At 33.0% G+C, this 14437-nt stretch overlaps 1 long non-coding RNA gene across 1 annotated transcript in view; it reads left to right on the forward strand.

Moving 5' to 3' along the window:
• Positions 1-7413: 7413 nt before the first annotated feature.
• The window catches only part of LOC141560519 (uncharacterized), an 88752-nt gene continuing 81728 nt past the window's right edge, over positions 7414-14437 (forward strand). The window contains exon 1 of the long non-coding RNA XR_012487737.1: positions 7414-8590. This is a non-coding gene — a long non-coding RNA (uncharacterized LOC141560519). The remainder of the gene's footprint in view (positions 8591-14437) is intronic.

The following is a 14437-nucleotide window of genomic DNA, read 5'->3' on the forward strand; positions in this document are numbered from 1 at the left end:
TTTCCAAGTGAAAAATAGAACTTATATCAGAGAAAAAGTAATACTTGTGAAATAATTTTTTGGTGTGACAATTTATATCACCTCTAAATCACTATCTAGGGTGTTTGGAAAAAAAAGGAAAAAACAAACAAAACGTTTAGCAGCTGTTACCACCAAAACATAATTACCATAAGAAAGATTTACTATATTTTCAAAAGTACACATTCTTTACTCTGGTTAAAGAATGAATAGCACTTCTGAAAATTGATCATTCAGGCCTTTAGTTTCTACAAGTTACATGGCTCTGCTCTGAATTAGCAACTTTTATATGATTTTCATGAGAACTGTTTCAATGAGGCTGATCCTAAAATAGAAAATTCTCCAACACCCCCCCAAAAAAATTGAATTAAAAATCATGTTGGTTTTTTGTGTATTTTTTCCTGATAGTTTGAATAGTTTGAATTGTGCGTTTTTTTTTTAAACCCTGTATTTCTACAAATTAATTGAAATCTATAGTAGCTAGAATCTTAAGATACTAAAATTTAATGTATTAAATATTTCTAAATTTTAATTATATTTGTGCCTTTCAAAATACATTTAGAAAGTCAGTTATCCAATTACTGGCCTAGACAGCTATTATATATATATATATATATATATATATATATATATATATATATATATATATATATATATATATATATATATGTATGTATGTATGTATGTATATATATATATATATATATATATATATTAAAAATCACTTAAAAATTGAGCACCACATATTTCAGCCTTGACAAATAGGACAAAACTACTATGGTAATATATGCTTGCAAACACAGAAATTTATTGCTTAACTGTCTAAAGAAAATAACTTTTAAATCATTTTAAAATATCTCTTATGAAATTTGATGGTATTTCAGAATGACCACTACCTATTAGATTGTGCAGATGAGATTTGAAGTGGAGAAAAAACTTAGCTGTGAAATATTATGCTGTGTGATTTTTTTAGGAAGAATGAATTCTGTATCATAATAAGGTTTTATTAGTTTAATTCTTTGTTGAAACAAAATGCAGTATTGTATTGGTACTCTCAGAAATGGACTAGTATTCTAGTCATGAGTCCTCAGTCTCCTAACTGATCTTCAATAGAATAGTCTTGAAAAGTCAGGTAATTCACTGTCCTTGAACAAAACTGAATAGAGTGAGCAGTCAGATCACATTGTTATTCCCCCCAATACAAGGTCAGTGGGAGATATACAGTCGTTATATAATTATCTGCTGTAGGTTTGTTTGTGTATGACAGCTTTTTAAAAATGAGCTGCTGGTTATAAGAAGCTAACAAAATATGACCAAGAAGCTGTGATATGCTAGTGTTCCTCTGCATCATAATATATTGTTAGGCCAAAATAAAATGACCTTATAAATTTTTATTATGCTTTCAGAAACTTAAAATTGACATTTCCATATGGTATTTAAAAAAAAAATTCTTTCTGCCCATTTAATCTTCTCTTGCAGTACTGTAAGTTTGTGGTAATCACATGCACTTTCTGCCTGGGAACATATTCACAATTCTATTTATGGGCACTTTTCCCATACAACACTGTAAATGTGTGTTCTCTGTATAAATTTGTGAATTAATCTTTATCCCATACAAAGAGTGGTACAAGGATGACTAGTTTTCTATGGTTTTCTTTTTATTGTGAATAAAATATAAAATGGAGAGGCCCTCTGCTAAGCACCACAAAGTACAGATATGACTTCATGTAAGTACAAATAAGCCAGCTTGCAGTGAATTGGGCCCTTCGGATTACCTCAAGTGACACACAGTAAGAAAAGCTTCTTGAACAGGGGGTAGAGGTCACTGAATCCCCTACTATGCACTTAACAGGATTTGACATTACTTACTGGAAATGGATGTTTGTTTTTTGTTGTTTGGTTGTTATTGTTTGTTTGTTTGTTGTTTTTTTTTTTTTTTCTGAATATACTGTAACAAGGGAAGGAGTTGGGTTTTGTTGTTTTTTGTTTTGTAGTAGCTAAAATTCTGAAACTGTGATCAACAATTTAAATAACTGTCAAGCACTCTCGGATCTTGAATATATTCACTTCCTGTTCCATGTAGCAAAGTTCTCTTTATTGTTTCTATGTTAAATTATGTAAAATCTCGCCCTATTTCTGTCTCTTTACCTCAGTTTGAAGACTAGGCTACCTGTTTTTTTTTCAATTTTTCCATCTCTGTGGTCCCCCCCCCTTTTGTTCATTGGCTGTATAGTCTGTTTACATATTTTTGTACTCAAGTGTAGTTTTATATTAAAAAGAAAAAAAAAGAAAAATAGTAAATTTAATGAAAAATATTAAGGTACATAGTCTTTGTAACACTTTCACTTTCACAAATAGGGTACCTGAAAATATAACTCCATAAATTGTAATTGGACCTATGTTATGCTTGCCTTTTTTGTTGGTTTTTACTTGCTGGTTGTCTTTTCCTCTCCTCCTGACCTCACATATAAATTGTTTTATGAGACACTGGAAACTTTTCATGCAAATGTTTAGAAAGATTTTAAAAATTGTAAAGTAAAAAGTCTTTAACTTTTTCTGTGGGAAGAAAATGCTTTGAAAAAATATTGTTATTGGTATTGCAGGTTGGGGATTCCCTAGATTTTCTTAGTTGGACCTTTCCAAACATGCTGTTTGCAAATTCACAATGATTGCTTATGCTATTCAGTTCACAATATCCTTTCATTTTATTTCTGTTCAAGTGCAATACTTTCCAAGAAGTCTTTAAAAAATGGAGTCTACTTTTACCCCATTTTTGACCTATACATTCCTTAGTAAATAAGTCACAGTTTTTAAACTTCAAGTTTAAAAACCTTCAAGTCACAGTATTTTAAAGAACCATAAATAAATATATAAAAGCAAAAAATTAAGAGAAAGTACTCAATAGTGAAGAGGTTATAGAAATTAAGTATGGAAGACACAGTCCTAATTTCAAAATATATTTATTCAGACTGAATTTTCCATTTAAATATGTGAGACATTAGATGAATAAATGGGCCTGAAAGTTGACATTTTAAAATTTAAAACTTATTCTCTTACTTTGACTCTTATCCAATGTTACAAATTAAGGAATGCTTTTTTTTCTTTTTAAAACAACTTTTTTAAATGTAAAGAAAAGCACTTAACACATTTAAAAAATATATACATATCGTCTCTCTGAGAGTACAGAAAAATTTACTTGGAGCAATCTTATTCTCATAAATTTAAGTGAGGATTATTTTACATATCATACATATTTATATGTAGTGTGCTGGGTTGATTTTTTTTTTTTTTTTTTTTTTTTTTTTTTTTGGTGTGTGTGTGTTTTTACACCTGTTTCCCTGTAGAAAACTGCTCTTATGTAAATACATAATTAGTTAAAAGATAAATTCTGTGGCATTTCTTTAAAAGCAGTTTGCTACATTTGTACAGTAGCCATGTGTCTTGGCCATTTTAGATTTATCTTTTCTTTTAACAATACCAAAGGTAATTAGACTATGTTACAGACTAATTGCTTGACAAATTTCTAGGATTTTTGAGTTTTAGAAGCAAAAAAATAGTTCAAACCAGTAAACCTCATTTTTTCAAACTAATTTGGAAAAAAAGAAAGCCTATTGTTTATATATATTATATATCTCTATGTCTATGTATGTACCATAGATGTAGACATATGTATAGATATGGATATCTCAGACCTTGTCTGCCAGGCTTCTTCAGTTTGGGTGTCATTTTAAAGGCTTAAATATTTACCTCCAAAGATGAGGTTTATTATGTAAGTTCAGATATAGCCTTTCCAGCCATGTCACAAGTCACCCTGTTCTTTATCCAGTTGAAGACCTCTGCTAAATGATTTTATCACTGCAGACTGAAACGTGGGATTTGTATTTTTCTTTTTGCTACACATGTATACATGGTTTCTACATGTATGTGTGTACTGTATATGTGTATGAGTGTTGTATTTGCATGTGTGAGTGTCTGTATGTGTGTAAAATTAAAGAATCTGCAGAAACTTTGTAATACTTTGTGAAAAGGATTATATTATAAAGGTTTGTACTGTCTGAGTGCACAGCTACTGGAATAAATTTAGGGAATCTCAGGAACAAGCTTATAATTTGTCCAAGATTTATTTCTTTTCAGAAGTGTAAGTGCAGTTTTTAATTCTGTATATTATTTAATATTTTACCAATAAAAATAAACTTCTTACATAAAAAGGCCTTTTTATAAAAAAAAAAAAAAAAACACCTTCTGATGAAAATGATAGTCACATCTCTTTTCTTACCAAAAAAGTTTTGATTATTTGATGGTGAGATAAGTATGTTTAGAATGAATTGAATAGAATGCTGTCACTAACTACAGGTTAATTGAATATATATTTGTTTTCCATGATGGGTGGTTAGAAGCATATGAGAATATTAACAGTTCATAACATTTTGTCCACTTTTATTACATAGCCCAGAAATCCCCTGTAACTCAATGTTTGATAACTTGATGGCAATAATGGTTCATGTTTGTATGGCAATTTATGGTTTACAAAGCAAGTTTCTGTGCCTAAAGTAAGATGACACTATGCACCTGGAGTCAGAATGCCCTGAATTTAGATATGTTCTCAGATACTTAGCAACTGTATGAATTACCTTGGGCATATGTGGTTGTGTATTTGTGTATGTTTGTGTATATACACACACATATATAAACACATTATACATAGACAAGAAAAAGCATTAGCCCAAGGTTTCATTAATTCCATTAGCCAATTACTTCATTAGTTATTATGTCAATATTCAAGATAATAACTTCTTTAATAGGAAAAAAGACACATTTTCATTACTGATCTTGATATGTTTCAAGTTCATGTGGCCACTTCTTCCTAGTTATGCTTTTAAAACAAATAATAGCTGATAACTGAGGATATTACCTTTTGTATCCAGTCCACTTCAAAATCTCTCAGGTCTTTGTTTCAAAGAAGAGCAAAAGGTTCTCATAGATTATGATTTCTCCAAGTTCACACCACAAGCAAAGTAAGTATAACAATGGAACTTGAACTCATGACCTCTGATTTCAAGGCCAGGGTATTCTATTCTACTATGCTGCCTGCCCAAAATCATCAAATGATGCTTGAAGTCTTCAATTTGCAAAATCCTAATGATCTATTTCTTTTATAAGGAAAAAGTTTACTTTTCTATAGTTATATGGATATGAAGTCAAACTTTTTTAATGACTATTATATACAAGGCAATGTTCTAGGCATTGGAAGTTGGAAAACCAAAACAATAGTGTCTCCCCTCAAGTACCCAAGAACTACTTTGAAGCAATGACAAAAGAACCATTTGAAGTGATATTCAGGATAATAGCTACATCAGCAATAGCTCTATAGGTCCATTTCTGCACTCAACTTGATTTAGACATCATAACCTCAAATATTCAATCTAACTTCACCAGCACCACACCTCAATCTCACATCATTTGAAAATCCAATGAAGGATTCTCCCAGAGACAGGTATATAGATACATGATTGGTGATCATAGCTGTCAATATTTTAATTTTAAAGACCATAAACACTGGATATTCAAATGAACTTTTTTCATTGAATATATTCTCTTTTAAAAGAACTAAAGTCTTAGGCATCCTAAAAATAAGAAATAAGTTGACACAAAACACAAATTGTCCCACTGATTTCTTTTTTCTGCATCATCGCCAAAATATTTATGAAATTTTCATTTGGTTCTTAACATTTTGAAAGAAAATCAGTGAAAGCATATAGAAATATCTCTGAATTCTCTATAGTTGTAGGGTTAAAGAGCATGAAAAATTGAAATGGTTGTAATTTGGAGAATCATTCTAATTTCCATATCTATACTGGTTCATGAGTATTTTAGGATTTATATGCAGTTCTCTTGTATGAGATTTGAGTTAGATACAGTTTTACAATGAATGTTTCTCTTGTTGAATTGTGTCCATATGCCATTTAACCAAACTTTAATCTGAGATAATCACACATAGCAAAATTCAATGGTTTATTTTTCTTCTCTGATCTTCCATGGAAGTGAGATTATGAAATGCCTAGTAAGAAGATGATAGAAAAGAAAAAGAAACCTTATTAATATATTTTAAACATCAAATATTAGGTTAAAGAAATCATTCTGCTGGAAAATTTGAAATAGCATGAATAGGGCATCCATTTGTTCTGTAGTTTTTCCTTCCTGTCCTGGATGTACATCGTCTTGAAATTTATCTTAATTGTGGCCTCCTGGTTCTAGCTGATGGTTTCTTAAATGAGAGTCTTGAAATTCCATGAAGCAGAAGAAGATGTGCTTCATGCTAGCATAGACTGTTCACATCATGATGAATCATGCAACTCTAAAGAACAAAGGGAACCAAATCAAGTGTCAACGATAGAAGCATCTACAGAGGATGAGCATCTTCAGGTGTTCAGGTGAGAACAAAATGTATGGAGAAAAGGAGTTAGGGGCTTTGAGTGCAATGCAAGTGCTTTTAGTCAAACTTATGAATAATGGGAAGAGAGAATGTCAATGGAAATTATCATCTAGGACTCCAGTAACTCAGGAGTTAAAAGATAAATAGTAAAGATTTTCTTCAGTGAGATCCTAGCAATGGTCCTGAAAGAAAAAGAAGAAAAGTTAGAGGTAAAGATGAGAGAGATGCCTTAGGTACCTGGATTATGCTACAATAGAGGATATCAGGTATAAAAGAAATTGGAAAATACACTTAATGGCTGATAGACTTTGGGTCATCTTCAATCTTCCTGATTATAGATAGCAATGACAGTTGTTTTTAGTAATACTTTTAGTAAAAATGACTGAAGAGCCATGATAAATTTAAATACTACATAAAAGATCTTTTTGACTGTTAACCACAAGAGTTGGAGTTTGAAAGGAGAATTCCTTTGTTATTTAGTTTATACTAGGGAAATAAAAACTTATCAGCTAAGGATGATTCAGTCAATCTCTCATTGAAATTCAGGGATGAAAGATGACAGTGAAAAATCTTGACTTCTGGATCCTAGTTCATGAAAATTCAGCAAATACTTTTAAATACCTATTCAGTGCCAGGTACTGTGCTAGTTTCTGGTGATACAAATATAAAAGAGAGTTTACATACATGAAAGGGGATATTGAACTCTCTTCTATCTCATATTTCTCTCCACCTGTTTAGTTTCCTTTCCTATTAGCTTTATCCTGTTTATAATTTGCCCAAGTCCTCCAATTTCTCTCTCTCTCTCTCTCTCTCTCTCTCTCTCTCTCTCTCTCTCTCTCTCTCTCTCTCTCTCTCTCTCTCTCTCTCTCTCTCCTCTCTCTCTCTCTCTCTCTCTCTCTCTCTCTCTCTTTTTCTCTCTCCTTCTTTTCCCTCTCTTTTTCTCTCTCCACATACACATACATACATTTTCTCCTTTTCTGTCTTTCTCCTAATCCTCTTTATTACTACACTTAGGTGACCATAAAATAATTTTAATGTGAATAATTTATTATGTAAGCAAAATAGAACTCTCCCTTTATACATGCAGATTACTTTTCAGATAAATACAACCCTTGCAAGATCCAGATAATTTATCCAGTATTCTTGGAAAATACAGAGTGACTCAGTATTGTACCTTTTTATTGATGAAGGAAAAGTTTCAGAATTGACTAAATGAATTGATCCATGGTCCCACATGGAATAAATGAAAAAGCTCCTACTAGATCGTATTTTCAGACACTCTAATTCCATTTTTTAAATTAAATCAGTACAATTAATTCTTTATTGTTTGCACTAATAAAAAGGCTCTGTTCTATGGATCATCTGTTCCATGGAGGATCTCTAAAATTCCAAGTCTCTGATTTTGGAATCCATCACATGATTTGAGAAGGTAGATTTATTTTGTAAGTGATATTTTTTTAAGCTAATTGCCTAAGCATTTCAAGTGATTTGATTGCAAACCCAGAAATGATAAACAAGGAGCAGAGTAAAATCTATTGGGGAATTAAACTTTGCTGTAAAAAGTCATAAAGTGGATTGTCACATATGATGTAGATTTTCTGAAAATAGCCCTATGTTGAAAGAACAACAGTTCTAGAATGAATTGCAATTGATGCTTTGGAGCAGACACTTTGAAAAGGTTTGGCTCTTTGGTCATTTTTGCTAAAATATTACTAAAAACCACTGCCATTGCTATCCATAATCAGGAAGATTGAAGATGACCCAAAGTCTATCAGCCATTAAGTGTATTTTCCAATTTCTTTTATACCTGATATCCTCTATAGTAGCATAATCCAGGTATCTAAGGCATCTCTTTCATCCTTACCTCTAACTTTTCTTCTTTTTCTTTCAGGACCATTGCTAGGATCTCACTGAAGAAAATCTTTACTATTTATCCTTTAACTCCTGAGTTACTGGAGCCCTAGATGATAATTTCCATTGTGGGAATGATTAGAAGAAAGTAAAAAAAAAAAAACAAGAGAAGTAGAAGCAGAGCTGAGGAGTACAAAAATGGCTGCCATTTTTGGGAGGAACATGTTAAAGAAACATTGATTCTCTGGATTGTTTTTCTCTCAGGAGTTTCAATCAGAGACTGTGAAGGTAACCATTTTCCACTATGTTTCCAAGAAAGATTCAGCCTGAATAATCTGGTGCTGAACAAATCTTCTTCATGAGTGTAGCCATTCTCTGCCCTTGAAATCAAAAGCATTTAGCATTGGTTACTGAACTACCAATGGACTTAACTGGCAGGATGTTCATGTTTCTCCTTCCCCTCATGTTTTCTGTCTGTCCCTTTCTTTATTACTGATTATACTCCATTAGATAAAAATAGTTTAACATGTTAACCCGTGTTGAGTTATTTGATAGCAATGGAGGGTAGGAGAGGGTGAGTCTGGAATAAAGACTGGGGTCATCCAATATGTAGGGAAAAGAAGTAGCTGAAAAATGAATTCTTCTTTCAAAGTAGTTACTACCTAATAATTCCTTAAGCAGTAACAGCTTTTAGCCAGTCCAGAATGATAGTAAATGGAAGAAAAAGCAAAGACAGATTTTTTAATCTGTCATCACTCCTCTTGACTATATATGTGTTTATATATACACATATATATACACATACATACATATATATATGATATTTCCAAGGTTTTGGTGTAGATTTAAGTTCTAATAATTTCAGAAAAATAAAGACTTCCAACTTAAACATATATATCATTTCAAAGCTTAATTATTTAAATGCATTTGGTTTTATGAATTTTGAATAAAAATTTTTTGAAATGTATTATTTATCTTAAACTTTCAGGTTTTTAAAAAAAAAAAATTTGAGTTCCAAATTCTCTACCCCAGCCCCTCTCCCACCCACTGAGAAAGCACACAATATGCCATCAATTGTACATATGACATCTTGAAAAAATTTCCATATTGAATATTTTTAAATTTCAACAAAAGAAGGCATCCTATCATTATGATTTGCATGTGTGACAGTTTCTGAATGACATTTTCTCAAGCTTATGTCTTTGAAGAAAGAAGTTTGTCTTGTTTGACCACCTTGGTCACCTGATCTATCCTCATTAGACTTTTCTTTCAAAATTTTGTCAAAAAATGTTGCCTATTCATGAAAAAATCATTTTTGGATTATTTTAAAGCAAAGATTTAAAATGCAATAATTTCAATCACTGAAAAGCAACTGATAAAAACGTACAAAATTCAAAAATTGACTTGAGTGATGGCTTAGCACAAGATGATAGTTATCTTGAATTTTTATAAGAAAATACTAATATATTTAAATTAATTATCCTTTCAAACACTATTTTTGTTTGTAAGTTTTAAATGTTTATTCTTCTGATTTTATTAACACTTAAAACGTCACTAAGACTTTTGGAACATCCTTTATATCTCTATATCTATCTATCTATCTATCTATCTATCTATCTATCTATCTATCTATCATCTACCTATCTATCATCTATATATCTATCTGTATTATGAAAGTCTTTTTGGCAGTGTAAAAGCCAACTACAAAAAGGAGATAAAATAGAGGGATTGTACTCCCTCTCCTTGGTTCTTCTACTGCCCAGTATATGTACTACACTTGAAGACTTCAACTGAGTATGGCAGTATTTTTGGCAGTCTGTTCCAGATAGTACATGTAGGGACTGTTCCTTGGACTATTTTTCTTTATCTATTGTTCCTACTTCTTTTAAAGACTTGGAGTTATAATGATCATTTAAATATTTATGTAATCTTTGTATAAGGTCTATCTTTACTGTGAAGCTGTCTTGGATTTGAGAATTATTCGCTGACTTTCTGAAATCGGGTTTATTTTGATTTTTACACATTGATATAACTGTATTTTTTTTTCTTTTAGCAAAACACTTTTAGTCCTTTTGGAGTTATTTCTTAATGTCATGTTTTGCTTAGAAGACTTTGCTACAGAAGATTTTGCCTCCCTACTCTCTTTAGAATTCACACTTTGGTTTTCTTTCCTTTTCCTCTAGTAAATAGATTACCCCACTGTGTCCATTAAAAACACTTTTCAATTTTCCTTTTTTTTCTTTTACTTCTTTTTTTTATTTTTTAAATTATTTTTATAATTATAACATTTTCTTTGACAGTACATATTCATAGGTAATTTTTTTTACAACATTATCCGTTGTACTCCCTTCTGTTCCAAATTTTTCCCCTCCTTCCCTCCACCCTCTCCCCTAGATGTCAGGCATTCCCATACATATTAAATATCTTATAGTATATCTTGAGTACAATATATATGTGCAGAACTGAATTTTGTTGTTGTTGTTGTTGCAAAGGAAGAATTGTATTCGGAAGCTAAAAATAATCTGGGAAGAAAAACAAAACAAAACAAAACAAAACAGTGCTTACAGTTTATACTCATTTCCCAGTGTTCCTTTTCTGGGTGTAGCTGATTCTGTCCATCATTGATCAATTGGAATTGGATTAGCTCTTCTCAATGTTGAAGATATCCACTTCCATCAGAATACATCCTCATACAGTATCATTGTTGAAGTGTATAATGATCTCCTAGTTCTGCTTGTTTCACTCAGCATCAGTTGATGTAAGTCTCTCCAAGCCTCTCTATATTCATCCTGCTGGTCATTTCTTACAGAACAATAATATTCCATAACGTTCATATACCACAATTTACCCAACCATTCTCCAATTGATGGACATCCATTCATTTTCCAGTTTCTAGCCACTATGAAAAGGGCTGCCACAAACATTTTGGCACATACAGCTCCCTTTCCCTTCTTTAGTATTTCTTTGGCATATAAGCCCAGGAGTAGCACTGCTGGGTCAAAGGGTATGCACATTTTGATAACTTTTTGGGCCTAGTTCCAAATTGCTCTCCAGAATGGTTGGATTTTTTCACAACTCCACCAACAATGTATTAGTGTCCCAGTTTTCCCACAACCCCTCCAACATTCATCATTATTTGTTCCTGTCATCTTAGCCCATCTGACAGGTGTATAGTGGTATCTCAGAGTTGTCTTAATTTGCATTTCTCTGATCAATAGTGATTTGGAACATTCTTTCATATGAGTGGAAATAGTTTCAATTTCATCATCTGAAAATTGTCTGTTCATATCCTTTGACCATTTATCAATTGGAGAATGGCTTGATTTCTTATAAATTAAAGTCAATTCTCTGTATATTTTGGAAATGAGGCCTTTATCAGAACCTTTAAGTGTAAAAATATTTTCCCAATTTGTTACTTCCCTTCTAATCTTGTTTGCATTAGTTTTGTTTGTGCAGAAACTTTTTAATTTGGTGTAATCAAAATGTTCTATTTTGTGATCAATAATGGTCACTAGTTCTCCCTTGGACACAAACTCCTTCCTCCTCCACAAATCTGAGAGGTAGACTATCCCATGTTCCTCTAATTTATTTATGATTTCGTTCTTTATGCCTAAATCTTGGACCCATTTTGATCTTATCTTAGTATGTGGCGTTAAATGTGGGTCCATTCCTAGTTTCTGCCATACTAATTTCCAGTTTTCCCAGCAGTTTTTGTCAAATAATGAATTCTTATCCCAAAAGTTGGGATGTTTGGGTTTGTCAAACACTAGATTGCTATTTTTATTCACTATCTTGCCCTGGGAACCTAACCTATTCCACTGATCCACTAGTCTGTTTCTTAGCCAATACCAAATGGTTTTGGTGACTGTTGCTTTATAATATAGTTCTAGATCAGTTGATGTAAGTCTCTCCAAGCCTCTCTGTATTCCTCTTGCTGGTCATTTCTTACAGAGCAATAATATTCCATAACCTTCATATACCACAATTTACCCAACCATTCTCCAATTGATGGACATCCATTCAACTTCCAGTTTCTAGCTACAACAAAAAGAGCTGCCACAAACATTTTGGCACATACAGCTCCCTTTCCCTTCTTTAGTATTTCTTTGGCATATAAGCCCAGGAGTAGCACTGCTGGGTCAAAGGGTATGCACATTTTGATAACTTTTTGGGCATAGTTCCAAATTGCTCTCCAGAATGGTTGGATTTTTTCACAACTCCACCAACAATGTATTAGTGTCCCAGTTTTCCCACAACCCCTCCAACATTCATCATTATTTGTTCCTGTCATCTTAGCCCATCTGACAGGTGTGTAGTGGTATCTCAGAGTTGTCTTAATTTGCATTTCTCTGATCAATAGTGATTTGGAACATTCTTTCATATTAGTGGAAATAGTTTCAATTTCATCATCTGAAAATTGTCTGTTCATATCCTTTGACCATTTATCAATTGGAGAATGGCTTGATTTCTTATAAATTAAAGTCAATTCTCTGTATATTTTGGAAATGAGGCCTTTATCAGAACCTTTAAGTGTAAAAATATTTTCCCAATTTGTTACTTCCCTTCTAATCTTGTTTGCATTAGTATTGTTTGTACAGAAACTTTTTAGTTTGATGTAATCAAAATCTTCTATTTTGTGATCAATAATGATCTCTAATTCTCCTCTGGTCATAAATTCCTTCCTCCTCCACAGGTCTGATAGGTAGACATGAATTGCTTTTTTCTAGCAGCTTCCAGTATTTTATCTTTTGTCTGATGGTCCTTGAACTTGGCCACTATATTTCTTGGCGTTTTGATTTTAGGGTCCCTTTCAGTAGGTGATCAATGAATTTTCTCAATGTCTATTTTACCCTCTGTTTCCAAAACGTCTGGGCAGTTCTCTTTGATAATTTCCTCGAAAATAGTGTCCAAGCTCTTTTTTTTCCTCACATTTTTCTGGGAGTCTGATTATTCTCAAATTGTCTCTCCTGGATCTGTTTTCCAGGTCTGTTGTCTTTCTGGTAAGGTACTTGACATTCTTTTCAATTGTTTCATTTCTCTGGTTTTGCTTGACTACCTCTTGGTTTCTCCTTGAGTCATTCATTTCTACTTGTTCGAGTCTAATTTTCAATCATGTATTTTCTTCACTCACTTATTTTATATCTCTTTGTAATTGTCCAATTGAGTTTTTTTATCTTCTATGGAATTTTTTTCCATTTTATCCATTTTAATTTTTAGAGAGCTGTTTTCTTTTTCCAGCTCACTAATCCTGTTTTCCTTGGAGTTGTTTACCTTTTCCAGCTCACTAATCTTGTTTCTCAATGATTTGATTTCTTTATCCACTCTTGTCTTTAAATGCATGGGATGATTTCTCCAGGCTCTCTTGCCAAGCTTCCCTTTCCTTTTCCCATTTCTCTTCCAGCTCTCTTGTGAGAGCCTTTTTGATTTCCTCTATGAGATTCTTTTGTATTGAGAAGCAGCTCATATCCCCCTTAGGGGATTCCTCTGGGGACAGTCTCTTTTTAGTCTCCTCAGTGTTTGAAGTCTGTTCTCTCTCCACACAGAAGCTGTCAATGGTTAGAGCCCTTTTGAATTTTTTGTTCATTTTGTCAGAGTGGGAATCGAAGAAAACAAATTGACAAGAGAAACAATTGGTCTGTTTTGCAGGGGATGGGGCTGGATGGTATTTATGGGCTTCCTCTACAGACTGGGGGTAGGGCAGCAGAGAGCCACTAACAGAACAGCAATGATTGTACTGAGTCTGTGCTCTGAGGCTCTGAGAACGCGCTGAGTCAGTACAGTTGGAGGTTGGAGGTAGCTGGGTTCTGAGAGACACTAGCTTTCCTGGGTTTTAATCTTCACCTCCGGTGTTTACACCCTCTCTACTGATCCTGGCTTGCTGCCAAGACAGAGTATCCACAGTGAGGTAAAAGCCTTTTCAAAGAAACAGCAGAGATCGTACCCCTCCCCCTCTGGTCTGAGCTGTGTGAGCTGCCTGTCTCGCTCTGGCTTGCCTGCCCTCAGTCTGCGCCCAGTCTGATTGACCCTTCCCCAAGCAAACACAGACCTTTTCTGGCGAATTTCAAGGATGTCTTCTCTTGGTGATTATTTGTGGATTTCTTTCTGGGTCAAGCATTAACTCTGAGGCTTGTCATG

The sequence above is a fragment of the Sminthopsis crassicaudata genome, chromosome 3 (genome assembly GCF_048593235.1).
Source record: "Sminthopsis crassicaudata isolate SCR6 chromosome 3, ASM4859323v1, whole genome shotgun sequence".
NCBI lineage: Eukaryota > Metazoa > Chordata > Mammalia > Dasyuromorphia > Dasyuridae > Sminthopsis > Sminthopsis crassicaudata.